Source organism: Pteropus alecto, unplaced genomic scaffold (genome assembly GCF_000325575.1).
Source record: "Pteropus alecto unplaced genomic scaffold, ASM32557v1 scaffold164, whole genome shotgun sequence".
Taxonomy (NCBI): Eukaryota; Metazoa; Chordata; class Mammalia; order Chiroptera; family Pteropodidae; genus Pteropus; species Pteropus alecto.
This window is the reverse complement of record NW_006439568.1, coordinates 2,630,694-2,650,893: the sequence shown is the minus strand read 5'-3', so window position 1 is coordinate 2,650,893 and position 20,200 is coordinate 2,630,694. Positions and strand designations below refer to the sequence as shown.

Sequence of the window (20,200 nt, the reverse complement as noted above, 5' to 3'; positions counted from 1 at the left end):
AGATTCAGGTGACCTAGAAAGCGTTTGAAGTAAGTTAAAGTGGGATTTTGTTTTTCTTAATCGTGCCCAACCGCCTCAAAAACAAAAACAAAAACAAAAACAGAAGCTCTCTGCCCTGGGCTATATAAAACCGAAACTTGGCAGGCATCCATAAACCTTGCCACGGTTCTTTTAAAATCTTCAGAGACACAGCCATTGTTTCCCTTGCATAGAGCCTGGGACATTTAAGTATGACCATCGTTTAATTTATTCTCTCCTTCTTTGTGATGACAAACTTTTTTTGCGTGTCTAAGTTTCAATTACAGGAGACTGACTTGTGCTCCTATCCAGTCCTCGTTGGATCAGAGCAGAATTCAAGGGGGCTCCTGGCACGGGCCTTCTGAGCAGGAGAGAAGCCAGATTATTTGTGCGGCTTAATTTATATCCATTACGGTTACAATATGGTGTGTCTGATGCCGGTGACGATCGCTTGGAAGCCAGCCACGGTTTCCCTTCTCAGTCTGGCTCTGGCAGGGTATACATTTCAGGCCTGTTCCCGCCCAGGCTTCCTTCTATTGTAACCAAAAGATTCTGATTCGGTTTGCAACAAGCCCAGCTCAGTCCCCACGGCCAAAGAGGAAAAGGAACAAGGCACGTAAATATATCTGACAAAGTCATCAGGGATTAGAAAACAGAATCTGGCGATAAATATGCTAATTGGGTCATTTGAAATTTCCCTCGCAGGGTTCTTTGAAAATGCAATCTCAGAACTGGAGTCCGGAGATGATTTTTGCACCATTAAGGAGACATATGAGAGAGATGAAACTTTTTAACGGCATTTAAATATTTTCCAGTGGCGAGTTAATAACTTTTCAGTCCACACGAGGGAAATTTCAATGATGCAGTTAGGAATAAGACCCCCCACCCCCTCCCCATCCCGGCCCCAACTGCCTGGTGATGGACCTGGCAAGCCCAGAGCACACCCTCTTCTCCAGACACCAAGTGCAGCTGGCTTCAGTGTTTAATGAGCACTTAGTGAATGCTTAAGAGTTCAGTTCAGCTGCTACTTAGGAAAAAAGAAATGGTATTTTTCTTTTCTCTAATGTAATGGCATCAAAGTTTTAATTACGTTTCGCCATTTCACAGAGGGGAGTTTTGGCTGTTTCATCGATCTGTAGGTTGTGTGTGGTTCAGCTTAGCATGTTTGTTGTTAGAAGTCTGGATCATTCCAGGAAGGCTTCCCTTGAGTTTGGAAGAGGAAGAGAGAAGGCAGCTAGATGCACTTCCTTCAAGGTCATCTCTCAACACCCCGGACTGAGCTCTGAGCTCCACCTGGGGCCACGGAATCCTGTCTCACCCCCATCGTCATTTCCCATCCTAACAGGGGCAGTTGTCCTAACGTCACTGTTTTCTTGTCTTCCCTCCTCCCCCAGCTCCGAGTTCCTCTAAGGAAAGGACCAGGTGCATTTCCCTCCAGGATTCCTGGCTCTTCCATGGGCCCTGGCATGTAATGTGCCCCAAACAGATTTTTATTGAATAAATGAGGGTGTAGGGCCTATAGAAATAAATGATGCTCTTATGATAGAAAATGTCTATGTGTTGAAAAGATTCTATGTCCTATTTTCCTGTTAAGACTATATGCATAATCCCTGTACTGTTCTAGAATATAATCTTTGAAGGATGAAGATAAGAGGATCTTGGAGCGTAGCTCTCAACATGACTGATGATCAAAATCACACTCGAACATTAAAATATAGATTTCCCGTGAAACTGTAGGATGGAGATTTATAATACAATTGCATCATCATCATCATCATCATTATTATTGTTACTATTAAGATCTCCATTTGATTCTGAAACATTAGAGCTCCTGCTTTTGAAATTAGATCATCTAATCCTTGCAGTTGACGGATGAGGTCACTTACTCTGGAAAGGATAAAATATTTGCCCAAGGTCACAGTGCAAGTGATTGGTAGAGGGAGGACTTGGATCTAGGTTTCCTGATTCTTGGGTTTGGTTTGGTTTTTTTTTTTTTTTTTTCGTCTCTTTCTTGCGGGTCAAGTCATTAAGAATCTACTGGGTACCCACTATATGCCAGCATTCTGCTGAATATTGGAAATAAAAGACAAGTAACAATAAAGTGCTTCTTCACCAAGCACTTAGTATGGATGTGGTGGTGAGGGAAATGCTTTATATAACATATGTAACATATTTATCATTGAATCAGAGAATTTCAACTTAAAGAGGTCAACTTGCCCAACGGGGGAAAAAAAAAAAAAAAACACTTGCTTTTAAACAGCAGCCCTGCCCTGAAAGAATTCAGTCTAAGGGAAGAGATAAGTCCTGAAGAATTAATTTAACTCTGTGATTTGGTGGGTTTTCTCCTCCCGCCATTGTGCTATGCCCTCCCTTCCCTAGAGCTGGTGACTTTGATAAGGAAGCCTGACCTGGGGGAGAGGCAGGCTCTTAGGTGTAGTAAGGTACAGGAGACGTGTCTACAGGAGCTCACCTTTGTGGAATAAAGATCTGAATTTTATTTATTTATTCATTTATTTATTTTACTATAATCCACTTGGAGACCAGAAAACTGTGAGGCTCACTGCTTCTCCTTCCCACCTCTATCCCCCAAATCTGAACTCCTGCTAGGCCTCTATCCCCTGCAGAATCAAACAAATATGAAAAAGAATATGAAGAGCGGGTTTTGTTTCATGGTAGGATGAGGGAGTGATGGAATTAAAGGGCCGAGGGTGGTGATTTAAGAGAAAACAGGATAAGTGGGATCACACGCTGCGGATGGTGAAGGTGGCTGAGGAATGTGCTTGGAAAGCCTAAGACAAAACCCCCAGATTCATGAAATGGAGCTCGGGGACAAGACGCATTCTCTAAAAAAGCCACTTCCAAAATCCCATCATTTTGTGGATTCTCTCTTGGCCGGGTTATAGCAGTAGGAACATGAACCATATTGCCAGGACTTCACACGCTCTTTGGGTCTTCCTGGCTGTCATTAACACTTTATAACACACCGATCCACCCTTCTCTTCCATGACAGAATGGAGCAAGAAACAGAGCACTGAGTACATTCCAGAAGTGCTTTGAAGACCAGATAAAAGAGAAACCGAATTTGCCTGAGGATAGGGTACAGGGGATAAAGAAAGTCTGCAGGGAAGGTTTGGGGAGACTTGAGTTACCTGAAGTCTTCACTAGACTTCAGGAAGGACAGTCCCATCCTGGGGCAAGCCTTCAAGTGCACCTAGGCTTGAAAGCGTGGCCTGTTTAGATAACGCTGGACAGGTGCTGGCTCTCCCGTTCCTGGATTTTGCTGAAATGCAGGGTCTTAGGCCTCCCTGAGACTCGACTTTGATAAGTTTTGAGGAGTTTTGTTTTGTTTTCTGTTTGTTTGTTTTTTTAAACTGGATGTACATACCTAGAATTCAGGAAGTCCCTGAACTCAGATGGGAAACATTTTACATCTTTATTTTCACTAACCTTTAAGTGGAGATTTTAGCATTTGAAAGTAGGCAACAAACTAGGACAGTATTAGTAGCACTTGTGTTGTCACCAATAGAAACCACAAATAGTTTGATGCCACATCACTGCTGTGACAGATACCTTGAAATAATGTTTATGCCGAAATAACAGAAGTTATTAAATTTGATGCAACATTTTGTTACTTTACGTGTTAATAAATAAGCATATATATTACTATATCAGGAAACATATACAGTTATAGAGATAGAAAACTGTATACTCAGTTTTCTTCATGATTTTCTGTATTTAATTGCCTGCTTAAAAACATCGTTTTGAGAAGTGGGTTCAAAGGCCACAAGGGTCTGTGTCACAAAAAGTGGAATTACTTCTTACAGAGTAAATACCAGGAATCCCCATTTTTAACATGCAAACCTGATGTTTCTGATGGTAGTGGTCTTAGACTGCAGCCAATCACATTGCAGGAGGCAAAACTGAAAGACCAGAGCAAAGGAATTTCTGTTCAGGGAGGAACAGAGGCTCCGAATCCGCCGACGGGCCGAACTTTGAAAGACCCTGGTGTGGGTTGCGTGTGTGTGTGTGTGTAAATGTTTGTGTTTGTGTATACATGTGTTTGTGTATACACGCGTGCCTTTGTGTGTGTGTGTTCCTAATGTAGAAGAATCGAGGTGAAACGAAGCATTGGAGAGGAACAATCCACGAAAATGAGACTGGAAAGTCACCTAGGCTTAGTTTGCAAGTTTTTCCAAAAAAAGTTTGTTAAGCACAGCACAAAGAATGTCCCAATCTTGAACTTAAGTGTGAAGTCATAAACGAGTAATGCATACCACTTAGCCGCCCAACTGTAATTTATCTGTCACTTCTTACTACGGCTGCCGTTAAACCACAGAAGCGAAGCTACTAAGGTTTGTGACAACGGTGGATTTATGTGTGCACCGTGTCTCCCACGAGCCTGAAACCCAGGCCAAGAACGGGAATAAAAACAAATGAGCCATGAGACAAAAGTAACAGGAAATGCCAAGAAACTAGGGCCTTCCTGGTAAACTCAAGGTGGGGAGCTGGGGGAACAAGGATCCCCCTTTTTTGCCTCAGGATCATTCTGGAAAGGTGAACGTACCACTCCATTTTATAAAGAGAAAGAAGAGGCTGCCAGAGATGATAGGCGAGCCTGCCCACGGTCCAACTTCAAGTGTTTTATTTGATCTCTTCATGTTTTAGTTATAAACCACATTCATTTGTGGGTCTAAGGGAAGGAAAAACTAAATTTAGTATATATTTACTACGAGACAGGTAATTTATATACTTGATCTCATGTAACTTTCAGGGGGCTACTCTGATCCCTTTTGATCGTTAAATAAGGCTCAGATGGGTAAAGATCGTGTTTAGCAGGTAAAAGTGCTACTAGCTGTATAAACCCTTGCTGGTTTTACAGTTCCACGCTGCTTCTCTAACTTGTGCTGAGGAATCCTTACAATGAGTTGGGCAGGAAATTTACATACTGTGTTTCTTTAAAAACACAATCAAGTTGAAGAAAGCAACATACATTCATTTCTCTCCAACTACCCGAACTCAGCCAAAAGACAGTAAACAAATTATTTTACATATAACTCTCAAGGACAACAAGGACAGGAGAGGACATAACAGCAGCAAAATCTTAGAAGCTGCAAAGCAGATGGATGACTGAGATAACATAGTAACTGCAAAGTGCTGATCCAAAGTCTGCAGTGGGAAAGCCGGCAGTGCGAGCTGCCACGCATGTCCCCAAAGAATCAGACAGAAATTGATGGTGCTGTGTACCTCTAAAAATGGGAAGATTGGGGGCTGACAACAGGAGGGTTTTGTTTTCTTTTTTTATTTAAAAACAGGTTTTAGAGACAGTTAAACCTCACATTTCTTTTTCTCTGAACCACCATCAAAAGTCAGTCCCTTTCCCATTGCATCGAAAAGCCAAGACATTTACTCTTTAGAAGGGTTAAAACAGGACGTTTCCGGCTTGTGGGGTACCAGACACAGATGAAATGGGGCTTCTGTATTGCAACACATCATACGAATAATGAGAAAGTTTACGAACTGACTTGAGACCCCCTCTCACCACTCCCGATTCGACTCTCAGAACAAGCTTGCATCCTGCAGACAGGTGGGAGGTTGGGAGCCTTCTTGAAGCATCTGGCTGGCCTGGTGGTAAACATGGAGATGCACCACCCAGAACCACCTCCCAGGAATGACAGATTGCACAGCTGTCGAGGGACATGTCAACTCCTTCAGGTGTCTGGCTCAGCTGCAGAAAGAATCCCCTGACTCACGCTCATGCCCTTCCTGGGATGGCCCACATCCAATGACTAATGGGGGTGGGGTCACAGAGGTGCCCTTTTCAGCCCATATGGGACATGATGGGCGACACTCCCTCCAGCGCACTCAGCCAGCACGGCCTGTGTTCCAGTTTGATTTCTTCCTTTTGCCCAGTCCTCTTCCCCTTCACAGTGTTTGTCCTGGATAAACGTCTTTCACTCCAATTTGTCTCAACGTCTACTTCCAGAGAAACCAAGCTGTGACAGGCCCTAAAATTAAAAACCTAAATATAACAGAGTAGTTTCCCAGTGAAATGGACAAAGCAGTCCATCCTCCCGTGAAACCCCCAGTTTGGGAGCCTGATATACACAGCCGGGCTTCTAACCAGCCTTTGAGAGACACACACTTAAATATGAGACGCCTAAATATCAATCAACATCTTAGGGAAAGCCTTTAGCATGGCAAGCAGGATCCAAAACAAAGAGGCTACACAAAACGTTATTCTTATCAAGATGAGATGTTGTACCTATGAATCAAAAGAAGTGTAAAAATATCAGAAACATAAAAAGCCCTTAGAAATAAAAATGATGATACTAGTAATAGTTATTATCAAACCTTCAATGAAAGCATTTAAAGGCAAAGCTGAGACAATTTCCCAGTGTCTAGAGTAAAAAAGGAAAGAGATGAAAATGAGAGAGAAAGACAAAACAAACCAAAAAACCTGAGTCCTGGAGATCATACATCCAGTAACATCAACTCTAGAAAGAGGGAATAGAGGTAATAAAAAGAATTTCCAATAAATTATTCGACATGAAGTTCCAGAGTAAAAAAAGCCACCTAATTAATACTTAGCAAATGGATTTTTTAAAAAAGACTCAAACCACCCAAAACAAGAACAGAAAGGAGGAGAGAGGGATAGAGAGCAGTTACTCTGCAAAGTTCAAGGCTCAGAATGGCTTTGGCTCACACGGCTAACGAGAGAGGCTAGAAGAAATATCTTCAAAAGTCTGAGAACATCAACTGATTCCTGGTGTTCTGTCCACTGCATAGTTAAGAGTGAATGCACAACGAAGATGCCGTAGGTCACACGATATCTCAAAAGTGTCCCTTTAACTCCCAATGTTTGTTTAACCTTTTCTTCAAGGATTTACTTGAGGATGAGCTCCATGATGCAAAGGAGGGAACGAGACAAAGCGATTCAAAGGGTGTAGGAGACTCTCAGGGCAGAAACCTGGAGGGCTGGGCCATGGTGAGGGAGAGGCACAAGGATGGCTATGTCTCAGAATAGAGAAAGCTCTGGATGGATTTCTCTAAGAAGATATCAAGAAGCCACCCCTCATGTGTCAGAGGACATCTGGGTGAATAGGGACTCTGAAGATGGCTTAGTGAGATGTACAGCAAAGGAAACAAAAACAAAAGGCGATTACAACTTCAGCAAAAACAAAGATCTGAGACCGAAAGGAAATACGACCCTCATACGCTGCATGGTTTACCGGTAAATAACATTTACATATTTTAAGTAACGTAAACACTGAATATTTTCCTCACCATAATTTCCCGTCCTAGAAGAAGACAGGAAAGGCGGAGATTGCACGCCTGTAGCATTTTTTTGTGAAAGAACTACATCCTCATATTCTACGGTAGCTATCAGATAAACAAAACCTAATACTGAAAAACCAAAAAGTAGTATTTAGAGATATAGAAGAATATACCCCCCAAAAAGGGACTAAAAAGTTTTTCAAGTGGTCGTCTGTGCAAACTTGGAAAATTGGGAGGAGTAGAACACGGCTTTGGGGGTTTGTTTTAATAAGCCCTGTAGAATTATTTGATTCTTTAAACCAATTCATGGACCACCTTAATAAAAGTACAAACTAAATTTCAACAAGAGCAGAGCCAATCAGACAGCTCTCTCTGCGACCACCCATAGTGAGGTGAATTGGTGTTGCCATCCTACATCCCCAGCCCACACACTGGGCTCCTGGGCTCCTTAAAAACCGCTGAATCTGGAAGATGGTGACAGATGGCCCAGACTTTTCCGGTGAAATGATGGTCTCAACAAATGGAGAGGATGCACTGGAGCAGGCAGGCAGGCAGAGTAGTCGGAAGGAAGCATAAATTACCCCACTAGAAGCTTCCCAGAAATGCTGACACTAACGGTTAACAGTAAGATTTTTGCAGTGAGTGTCAGCGTGATGCTCGATACCACGGATGGCTGCAAAAAAATGTCCACGTTTCCCTTGAAACTTTCTGGCAGGACAATCGGGCTCCATCCTTAGCAGGACACCAGCATTGGTAGGCGTCATAATGGGGCAGAGCTAAAACACCAGTGCCCTCCGCCTCTGCTTTCCCCTCATCTGCTGCAGGGAGAGTGCGGAGGGTAGGCAGGACACGGAGAGGACCAGCATTTATTGACTCAATGCAATCATCCACCATGTGCTTTACCCGAAACAGAAAGAAATGAAAAGCTAAAAGCCCCTGGCCTCTCGGCCTTGCTCTGGACAGCAGAGAATAAATTCTTTTCATCGTCTCTCGCCCCGTCTACTGGCTGTTGCTGCTGACAGGGAGTTATCTTGGATGCTCTTTAAGAAGAGGGGATGAATTAATTTTTAAAAAAAAATTTAAAACTTTTCACCTTGCTTAAATTGAGTATATGTGACAAATGGCTCATTAATTTAGAAAAACGCTCCAATGTCCTTTTGGGTTAGGAATAACAAGTCTCAGCTGCGCTCTGGAAGGAGGAGGTTTTAAAACAAAGGGGAGAAAGTGCTCTGAAAAATCAAGTGAGGGGAGTTTGCATCCCATCCCTCAGCCTGGGAGACTGTGGAGTCGAGTCTCTGGAAGTGGGAAAAAGAGAGAGGAGAACATCGCTGTGGGGAGGGACCAGTTCCCAGAAAACACTGCTAGGCAGGGACCCAGGAGAACTAGGCTAAAAATAGTCCATCCTTAGGGGGTGGCTAAGGAAATTAGAAAGAGTGACATCAGATAGAGCGCTCACTTTAACAGGTGTCTTTTGTTCTTTGTGGTAATCACCTACCTTGATTTCGAAACAAAATCATTAAATGCGAGAACAGGCTTATAATGGAGTACTTTGGGGCAATGGTAGGAAACTTCAGAAACCTTGGGGAGGATGCTGGGGTTCCCTCACTTGTACAGAATGGGGACTCGGGTTAGTTTATTTAGACGTTCAAGAAAAGCATGACATGATAGAAGGCAGAGGTACTCGGGGACATTAAAAGATGGTCTGTTTTAATCATTAGGAAAATGAGAGGTAATGATTATCTTTTTTAACAAGAGTATCCCTCTTTGCTGTTTGAGTTGCTGTTAATGTCCCCAAGTCACTTCACAGAGTACACCGTGGTCTAGGAGGGAGCCCAAAGACGTGGTCTACCCACTTCTTACAGCACTGACTCTTCCCCATCTCACACGAGCAGGAGCCCCGGGTGCTCGCTGTTGAGGGAAAGCTTGGCTTCAAAGGGCTATCTACTTCATTGAAGGTTTGGATGCTTTCAGGTTTAGAAAACAGAAAACTGAGTTGTTAGTAAACTCTGGAAAAAGTTTGAAGGGCAATAAGACATGTTGAGAAAAATACAAAACAGGGGGAAGGAAAGTACATGAGAAAATGTTGTGTTCTTGCTCTCACAAGATTGGAGTAAGCCAAGAACACATAATCCGACTGAGAAGAGCTTAAATCTCTGTGAAGATTGTGTGTGCACTCCTCCTGGTAACCTTGGGAATCCCTTCTTGAAGAATGTTATTTAAAAAAAAAATGTTATTTAAAAAAAAAAAAATACCATGTACGTGTGACCTCGCACATTCTCCCCCCAGGATAACATCTGGGGAGAAACTTGGGAGTGATGGATCGAATGTGGCAGAGAGGTACCCACGAGAAAGATCTGGGGCAGTGCGGCCCGGGCGCCCTCTGCTGCCTGGGCGGTCTGTGTGAGCAACCGAGGATCTGTGGATCCACAGTGCTTCGCTTGCCACACCACAGGCCTCGGGCCTTTGGGCCTGTGCGGGACTGTGCACTGAAAAGCAGAAGCACTGGGCAGGGGGCGGCGTGGGCTGAGGCTGCCATGGTGGTACCTCCCTTCGTTATACAAAGGGCACGATGGGACCGGCAGAGCCCACCGCCACATCCTTCCTGTTCCTTTAAGTAAAAAGTGAAGATGTCACTTGCAGCTATCTCAGAGGGGTTTTGTGAACACTAAATGAGTTAATACCTAGAAAGCACTTTGAGCAATGCTTGGCACGTAGTAAGTCTTTTTAACATGTTAGGTTGTAATATTGTAGTTGCTACTATGATCTAGTGGACAACATTGGAGTAGAACCCAGCCAACACTTCCTGTCTAGCTGGGCATGATGTCTGTGACGGCAAAGATGGGGAAAGGGATGAAAGAATGTTAGTTGCTAGATGAAAGGTTTAGGGACAGGCCAGGTCCAAAATGCAGAGCTAAGTCAGGGTCCCTGGCTCCCAGAGAAGCTGCAGTTCTTAGACCAAAGATGAGGGTTCTTTAAGGACAAACTGGTTCACTTCTCAGGGTTATACTCTGAGACAAGGACTCCACACCCCGATAGACTCAGACCTCAGGGATGACATGATGGCTTTGCTACCAGCTCTTCAGTTCAGGCCCAGAAAAAAAGATACTCTCAGGCACAAGTCGGACTGAAGATGACCCAGTTCCAGCATCCATGACCCTATAGACCTGCAGGCATCAAGCCCCGTCTCTCTTCTGACTCAGTCGTCAGGGCCAGCCCGCTAGTCCTAGCTTCACCTATCCTCATGAAAAAAATATGTTGAAATCCTCACTTCTAGTATCTGTGAATCTTTGTAGATGTAATCAAGTCAAATAAAGTTATATTGGATTAGGGTGGACCCTAATTCAGTGACTTCATCCTTATAAGAGGAGGCAAATTCAAGCTCAGTTATAGAGGAGAGACACACAGAGAGAACATCACGTGATGACACAGGCTGAGACTGGAGTGATGCGTCCACAGACCAATGAACACCACGGACTGCCAGCAGCTACCAGAAGCTAGGAAGAGGCAGGGAAGGATTTTTCACTCAAGCACTGAGAGAAAGCCTTGGCTTCCTGACACCTTGATTTCAAATGTCAGGCTCCTGAGATGTGAGAGAATCAATTTCTGTTGTCTTAAGCCACAGAATTTGTGGTAATTTGTTACAGCAACTCCAGGAAATAAACACAAAAACTAACTTTATATCAGTTGCCCCATGGCCTTTGCCTAACTCAGAGCAGGTCACGTTCCCTTTGCCCACCAAGTTGCTCTAACTTATAAATCTTTGGAGAAAGGACTGGGCGAGGTACCAGTCCTTTCTTACTCAAAACATCACTTGGACACCTTGAGCAAATTGGCCCATCCCTCCCTAGAGCTGCATCTGGCAGCAGTCCTCATAGAACAGAATTAAGTAGACATACAATTTTGGATCCGTCTTTTCCTCTGGATGGGGCCTCTGGCATCCACTGGCTCCCTAACAGGGCACTAAAAAGATCAGCAAAAAGGTGACATTTCACCTCCACCTGTTCTGAAAGTACCAGGTAACATGTTTTTGGCAGCTTCATTTGGAAGAGGAAAACAAATCAACCCCCACAGAGTCTTTCCAACTTATTCCCGATTGAAAGATTAAGAAACCGAGGCTCAGAAAGGTAAATCAATGTGTAACACTAGAAAATAAGTTTTAATGCATATGTATCTGATTCTCAGTGGGTCTCCTCTCCATAATCATAACAAGCCCTCTACGTAAAAGAGAAAGAGGCATGAGCTAGAATTGGAAGAGCAGGCCTACTTAAATGTTCTTCTTTACGTCCATTATTTGTCATTCCTGTGTATATATTACAGGGAATGGTGTGAACCTCATGGAATGGCATGGATTAACCCAAGTTGATAATCAATATACTAAAGGAAGGAAGAGAGGAGCCTGGGGGTTTGAAGAAGGAAAGGAGAGGAAGAGGAATAATAATAAAAAAAAAAGATTTCAAGGAAGATAAAATGGTTTCAGGGAAAGAAATAGGAAAGAACAAACTCTCTCACAAACTCAGAGTCTCCAGCTCTGAGTTGAGGCATGAGTTGCGAAGAGTAGAAAAAAGTCCAGACTAGAAAAAAACAATCAGCACCGTGTGGGACCGAACCAAGCCCGATACCACGTCCTACATTTCTGACTGTATGACACATGTGGATTGAACAACAGACTTCCGGAGGGGAGCAGGGGAGTGGGGCACGAACCCCTCGTTAAGTGTGCATATAGGTATCTCAGAAGTCATAATTACAACCCTTCATTTTCCGAGCTTGGAGCCCATGGAGAATAAACACCAGCATCAGCTAGGAAATAAAATATCGATTTCATCATGGACAAAGCTGGACTGGATAACTACAGCTTGGGTCGGTTGCCAAAAAGGAGGTGTTGTACATTCTGCCCCAAGACTACACTGCCACTCTACCTTGGGTGGACTCTGCAGAGCAGCAGGGTCCTTAGGGGGACCTTTAGATGCAATAGAAAGATGTTCCCTTTCTGGGAAGAGCAGCCCTGCGGGCACCTGGCTTGGCACATACAGTGAGGGCTGCATTTCAGCTCCCACTGGCCCCTCGTGGCTGGCTGGGTGCTTCTGTCAGAGCACCAGGCGATCAGTTTTTGTTTTGTCAAGTAAAGACTCATTCCTTGGTGTACAGGATGGAGAATCTCAGCCTGAGTCCAGCTACTGACCTCACAGAGGGCCAGGGAGACCATGGGCCTCTAGACCAGCCTCGAGAAGGGGCCATGGAACCGGAGGTCCTTACTAAGTCGAAGAGGAAGCAAACGGTAAACATCACACTGATGAAGCAGGCCATACGGCCTGAAAAAGTGAAGACAGGCAGACGACAGAAGAGCAATGGCCTGTAACGGCCCATCACACTCAAGGGACACCAACTAACGGAGAGATTTAAAAAATTTTGGCCAAGGCCCACAATTCTGTGAGCCAACATATGCATGAGCATGCACACTCACACACACGTGCACAGACCAAAATAAAAGTTTTCAGAAACTATATTTACAGTATTTTCTATATTTATGTAATGGAAATCTCAACCTTTATTGCTTTCATGACCTCTAATTAGTCACAGCCCCCATCTGAACAAGTCTGGGCTTATGAAGTCAGTCCTACTCTGCTGACCCAACAAAGAATCCTTCCTTAGGGAAGACTAAGCAAGGAAGTAGAGGGGAAAGTGGGCATCGCCTTCCTGATACTTCATAGCAGGTAAAATTCACATTCTCGGAGGCCCAGACACATGGTGAGAAAAAGATAACATGACCTTCCCCCGGCCAACCTGACGCAATAGTCTGAATGATGGATGACAACTTTAGGAATACCAAAATGGTTTGAAGTCTCCTTTTAATTAAAGAAACAAGGTTGTTGTTGTGTTTTCTTTTCCTTGAACTGTGACTTGAATCAAAAGTATTTTTTGTTTGTTTTTTTTCTACAAGTATGCCTACTGGGTGGTTTCCAAGTGTGACAAAATCAGTGAGTTGTCTGAAGTGACTCAACTAGAACAAACCAAAACAACAAAACATCCTTTGAACTGAACCAATATTTTGTTCCCTTCAATGGATGAGACCGAAAGCTTCTGAAGTGCTGATCCCAGAAGCAGAAGGGCCCTTGACTCTCTGCTGCTCAGCCTCCCTGACCTTCACCCTATGTCTCACTCATCTCTAGCTGCTCGTTCCCCCCAAAGATCCCCAAACGCTTATGGCTCCAAACCTCTGCTCATGCATCCTCTTCTGTTTGCACTGGCCATCCTTCTACCCCTTGCCTCCCCATCTGCTTGGCGAGCACCTACTCGCCTTTCAAAATTTAGTTTAAGGATCATTTCATTCATTCGTCCATTCACTCACTTTTTCAACCAACTTTAATTGAAGACTCACCATATGCCAGGATCCATACTGGTTACTGGGGGAACCCAAAGGTGAACAACACATGGTCCCTGTTCTTAAGAAGCTCATAATCAAGTGTAATAGGCACTTATAATATAATGTGGTGAGCGTGATCATCTGAGCAAGAGTGCAGGGTATTATCAGAGCACAGAGGGGAGCCTTCAACTCAATGTCATGGGCCGTGAAAAGCTCCCAGGAGAAACTAATGCTTGACACAGATCAAGAAGGTGAAAATGGGACTTCTAGGAGACAGCAATGATGGAGTTCACTACCCTTATTCTCAATTTAGAGATGAAGAAACTAAGACATAAAATGGTTAAATACATTTCCCAAGGTGCAAAGTTATTAATTAATAGACCTGATAATTTGATCTCAAAGCACACTAACTCCCATGTAGGTCTCTTAATTATCAACTTGTATCATCACTCATTTGCCAGAGGGATCCAGACAAGGGGACAATCCTGGTGGGGACTTGACAAACAGGAGGAAGAGACTGGGTGGGACAGGCATGGGCTGTTAGATCCACCATGAAGCCAAGTACTAAACCCAAGAGGATTACAAGGCAGGGGGAGCGGGCGGGGAGGAAACGCTGGTGAACAGGGCCTGCAATAAAACAGACCTCTGCCATTAAGTCCTTGTAGAGAATCTGCATCAATGCTACTTGTTAGCTGAACAGTCTTCCTTCCTTCCTTCCTTCCTTCCTTCCTTCCTTCCTTCCTTCTCACGCCTCCTTCCTCCCTCCCTTCCTCCCTCCCTCCTTCCTTTTTAACTCCTGGTCGTCCTAGATGGTCATCCATCCAAGTACTAAACAGGCCCGACCCTGCTTAGCTTCCGAGATCAGACGAGATCAGGCACGTTCAGGGTGGCATGGCCATAGACTGAACACTATTCATTTCAAAGTCAAACCAAGCAAGGTGTAAATCCTGTCTCTGACAGTTATTAGAAGTGTCCCTGGACAACGCGTTTATCCTTCGTGACTCTCTATTCCTGTGTCTGTGCTATGGGGATAGCAACGTCTACCTTACGGGGCTGTGATGAGGATTCTGTTAAGTGAGGCCAAGTGCGGAAAGCACCAGGCCGAGCTCCTGGGACACGAGGCATGCGAAACTCACATTACTTCTGCTTCCCTTATGCATTCCTTTGGTTTTCTCACGCTCGCTGAGGGACATGCCTAGGTCCTTCACTTTCCTCCTCCACCGAGTGGGCAGGACACTGGAACTCAGCCCCATTCTGATACAAATGAGGCCCTGGCAACAACCCAGGCAGGAAGTGGCTAAGAGCAGAGTCCCGGGCACTGAGCAGAGCTTGTTAGAGTGAAAAAGGGAGAGACAGGGTCGGGGTCCATCTTAAAGAGCTGCCAAGGGAGCCAAGAGCCACCCTGCAGGAAGGAACTGTTAATTGTGTCATTAATAATACTGAGCATTGTCCCTGTGCATGTCCAAACTAATTAATTCCACTCCAAATCCTGGTAAACAAACAACTGGGTGTGCTGGAGACAGGCCTCTGTTTCTGAGATAGAGAGGAGAGACGTGTGTCTTCCACAGTGACTGAGGGAAGGAAATGCTGAAGTACTACTCAGGGTCCAGTTAGCCGGGGTGGGGACAGGGCACTGAGACCCGATGGGGACTTACCCTCCACTCCCAAAATCCCCTTCGAATAAGAATAATCAAGCAAGAGTACAAGGCTCACCCAGCTCTAGGACACATTGCCCAGAAGTGGCAGATGTTAGGGTGACACCATGGTCTGGAGGTAAAAGTCTATCCTCCTCTTTCCTTAAAACACAGGCTCAAGCTCATATGCCAGAGAGTAGAAAATGTAGTCGACTGGTCGACCCTGCCGCCCTTTAACTCAATGGAGACTTACTTTGCAGACCAGAACCTGGGGGTACCGAGAACCTGACCCAGTTCCCTCCCAGGAGTGAGTGCCGAGTTCAGAGATACAAGAGGCAGAGAAAGATAAAGCTACAATACAAAGAGAATTACTCAGAGAAGGGGGCATAAAGAACCTGCGGCAGTCTGAGAGGTGTGCACGGGTTCCAGGAAGAGAACGTGCTAGAGCTGTCTGGGAAGATGATTAAGCAGAAACAAAATGAAGAAATGCGGGGATTGGTCAAATGAGGACGAGATGTGCAGATGCTTACGGTCAAGGAAAGGCAAAGTCCATTCAGGGACTTGAACCTTGCACCTTGCGGAGTTGGGGAACTGCCGTCAGACAGCGACTCGTGTCATCCCAAAATGAAGGACGGCTAGGTGGGAGACACACAAATGTACACACGTGTAAACTGCATGAAGAGGGCCCAAAGTGAAAGGATCAAAGGAGAGGAGAGACTAGCTTTGTCTTTCAGGGAAGGATCAAGTCAGTGACAAACTAACAGGTAAAGGTTCTGGCTTGACGAGGCTGGAGGAGGAAACTCCTATCCCACAGATCCCGATTCGGGAGGTCCGGATCGGGACCCAAGAACCTACACTTCCAGCAAGCATCCCAGGTGACAAAGAGGCAGGTCATCCACGGGCCTCCCTCTGGGAGATGTGCAGAGAGGTCCTGGTGCCCAGGCTGGCCTCACGTGCACTCTGACTCTGGTCTCTTCTGTTTGCAAAGTCATCCCAGAAGTGACAGCACCCCTGGTACCACAGGAGAGGTTTTCTCATCTTCTAGCGTCCCACCTTTCCAAATCCAGAAAAGCTCCTGAAACATACGTTCCCAAGGATTTTTGTCCCTTATAGCAAGTTCCCTAAGGGAAGGGACACATCTTATTTGAAGGCACATCCAAGCTTCTGGTGCGGAGACTGTCCACGTAGATAACACATGCTTGTTTGGTTAACAGAACTGACCTCCATTTCTTTTCTGAAAAGTGCACTGTGCAAAATGCTAGCAGCCATCATGATGATCTATCTGTATGTATATAATATGCCTAGGTGGTGACCTGTCATAATTTCTCTCTTAAAAAAACGGAATCTGTTCTCTAGCTATTTCAAAATCACAGTTGGCACAGGAAACGACTGTGTGTGTGTTTGTGGTGTCATGTTGCCTGTGTGGGGTCTGTGTGGTCACCACAAAGTCCAATGGCTATAAGAAAATCCAGGTGGTGACTTTGCTACTTATTAGTTACAGAATCCTGAGCAAGTGACCTATGTCTCCATATTTCAATTTCTTCTTTAATAAAGTGAGGGATTTAGACAATGTATTCATTTATTCATTCATTCGATAAATAATAATCGAGCACATGCACAGTCTACCATGCATTACCCTAGGGGAAGGGGGTCATTGGTCAGTGAAACACGCTCCATTTCTGTCCTGACAACATAATGATGAATAATGAGACCGCCTTCCCTCCATTCAATCCCCAATCCAGAGTTTGGAAGCACCTAGCAACTGCTGTCCTCCTCCAGCCTCCTGTCAATCGCCAAGTCAAGGTAATTCTATTGCCTAAATAACTTTATAATCAATTCCCTCTTCTCCAGCCCTGTTATTGCACAGATGTCCCAAACACCTCCCAAGTGGTCCATGGCTCCTGCATGACCCATTAGGGTTCATCCTCTTATGTGGCCCCCAGCTGGCCTTTCTCAGACGTAAATCTGCTTCTGTGACTACTCTATGTACCTCCTTGGAGCACTAGATAATAGTGATAATTGATAACAGCAATTGCTTACTATGTACCAGGCATTGTTCGAGAGGGCTCTGCATACTTTAACTCCTTAGCTCACAGCAACCACAGAAGGTAGGTTCCATTATTGTCCCGATTTGTGCTAGTTTCTTGTCTGTTAGTTGTCGGCTCCATTCCTGACCTCCATCCCTTTATACCGCAGGGCTGGGGCAGCCTGCACGCTACGCTTCCCAGGCCCCCTGGTCGGCTGCCTTCTGATTGGACTCAGCCAATGGGAGAGTTTGCTTCTCCAGTGCTCCGATTCCTCCCCCTGCTTCCACTGGAGCCTCCCCCAGCAGCATCAGTGAGACAGTGGGAGTGCAGCTTCTCTCTGCCCAGCTGCGGGCACTTGAGAGCAGGAGCCGCAGCGGTGGCTCCAGGGTGTCACAGCCCACGCAGGCTGGGCTCCTGCCAAAGCTGGCGAGGCTCCTTCACCTCCGAGTCACTCTCTTATCCCTCTTCCTCCTCCACCTCTCCAAAATACTCTAGCTAATTACCTGCGTTAAACCCCTCTCTGCTGAAAATATCCGCAGTGGGTTCTGTGTTCTTGCCTGGATACTGATGGATACACCATTTAACACAGAGGAAACTGAATCACAGAGAAGTTAAGTAACTTGTCCCAAGTTAAACAGTTAGGAAATACCAGAAAGCACAGACAAAGAAAAACCCAGCGAACTAAAACCAAATACTAAATTAAATCAAAGCTCCCTAAGCGCGTTATACAAAGCCCTTCATAATTGTTTTCTTCTCTCCATCCACATCTCACCATCCAGTAGGGAGCTGTGTTTGATTGTTTTGCTGCTGAATGAATGAATGAATGAATGAGTGAATTGCAAATACTCCATCCCTACTTGTGTGAAAATCCAGCAGGATCTGTAACTGCAGTGGGTGTTTGATGGCTCAGTGAGGGAATATGTCATAAACAAATGAATAAGCACAACCAATCAAGCTGAGAAGCAACTCCCTACCTCTCTTTCCTTTTGGTCTCAGCATCAGAGCCTGCTGCACCCAAGGCTCTGAAAGTTCACCTTTATGCAGAGTCGGTATACAACACGGACACACACACTCATAAAATGAATGAGTAAATCAAGCAAGCAAAAATATGATCGATCAAGCCATGCCTCAATAATGTTTAAAGCACTAGTTTATCAAAATTTAAAATTTTCTAGGAGTATAGCACAAAAGAAAACCATTACACCTTCCTAAAAATTAAAACCTCCAATATAGTGAGTGGCCTGCAAAAGAGATGTTAATGCTTTTAATTTCAAAAAAAAAAAAAAAAAATACCCGCACAGTTAATCTCAGGGGACATCCTGTATGAAAAAGGAAAACACAATGCATCATGCATTCTAACCTCCTATTTATAACCTGGGCCCACAAATGATCTGCTGCTAAGGGAGAAGAAAGCCATTAATCTCCCAACTCAGGGAGCAATTTTATATTTTGAATAAAAATAAAATAAACAGCATTAAGGAAGAAAATAAATCAGATATTCAGTAATTAGCTTGAAAGAGCCGGATTTTCCTGCCTCTTTGGAACTTAAACCTCATCCATCAAAGCAAAAAGCATATCCAGTGTCACGGAGATTTTCCATTCCCTTTTCAGACAAAATTAGCCAGTTGATCTGAATAGCAAATTGACAGGACCCAGAAGGGAGAACAGAAGTGATGGGATTAAAGCAGAGGTGGGAGCAGAGGCTTAATAAAGTTTGGCGAAGCCCTGACACCTGCACTTTTAACCTCCTAGCCTCCGCGTGATGCTTTATTCATTAACTTGTTCGTTTTCCATCTGTGAAATCTTAGAAGACCCAGCATTTAAAAAAAAAAAAAATAGACTCTAATTCATGTTCTAACTCAGCACCATTCTTTTACAGATTTAGAAAGTTCAGCCAATTGACAGTAACTGATTTGCTTAAGTTTGTACAACAAAATCAGCTGAAACTTCATGACCCAAAACCTGGCCGTGTTCCTTTCGGCCCTTTTCCACAAAGTTCAACAAGGACAAAGAAGCCTACTGTCACAAGGTGGCTCCTCACTTAAGGAGACCTGGTTTTATACCACACTTTCTGGGGACAAACTCCCTTTATGCTAAATGATGAAAAAGTTGCCATTTTTCAGTTGCTACTTTCTGCGTGCTTCTTTCTTTCCAATCAAAAACCCTCTACAGATTCCTCAGTCATTCATTTACACCTTATTCTAATCATTATGTTTTCTCTCCCCATTGTTTTGGGATGTTCTACTAAAAGAATATTTTTCGGCAACACTTTGGTCACTAATTAGTTTGAGGCATAGGCATAACAAGTCTTTTCAGACACAATGACGAATCTTTGCATAGGATTTTTAAAAATATTGTGAGTTAAAATAATAGAATTCTGTCCCTTTCACCTCCCACCATCCTAGCTATTGGGTTTGGGTCTATACAGCCAAAGATTAACAAGCATCTTAGAGGAAAGAGCAGGGAGATATAGAAAGATTAAGGATCTCATCGAAGCATTGGTTTCTAATAATATGATAATTCAAAAGCTGGCTACAAGTTAAATGCCCATCAGTAATGAATAGTTAACTAAATGATGGCTCATTCATACAACAAAAAAACTATTTAGCCATTCGAAATGATGTAGAAAGGAATTTGTGCTAACATAGAAAAATGTTCAGGATCCATGTTTAACATGGGGAATGTGAAGACTTATCAAATGGCGCTTACTATATGATCCCATTTTTTACCAAAACAACAAACAACAAAAATAAATTGTTACTGAAAAAAGAATGTAACGATATTCCCCACTTTGTAACATGTATATATATCTTACAACTTTTGTATTTCATTATGTAATATAGTATATGTAGTCTTTTGAGTAAGAGAAATACTTTTATTTTTAT

The 20,200-nt window shown here is 44.0% G+C and overlaps 1 pseudogene; it reads right to left on the bottom strand.

The window, feature by feature from the left end:
* Positions 1–14,438: 14,438 nt before the first annotated feature.
* Positions 14,439–14,557, bottom strand: LOC112483698 (annotated as a pseudogene).
* Positions 14,558–20,200: the final 5,643 nt, after the last annotated feature.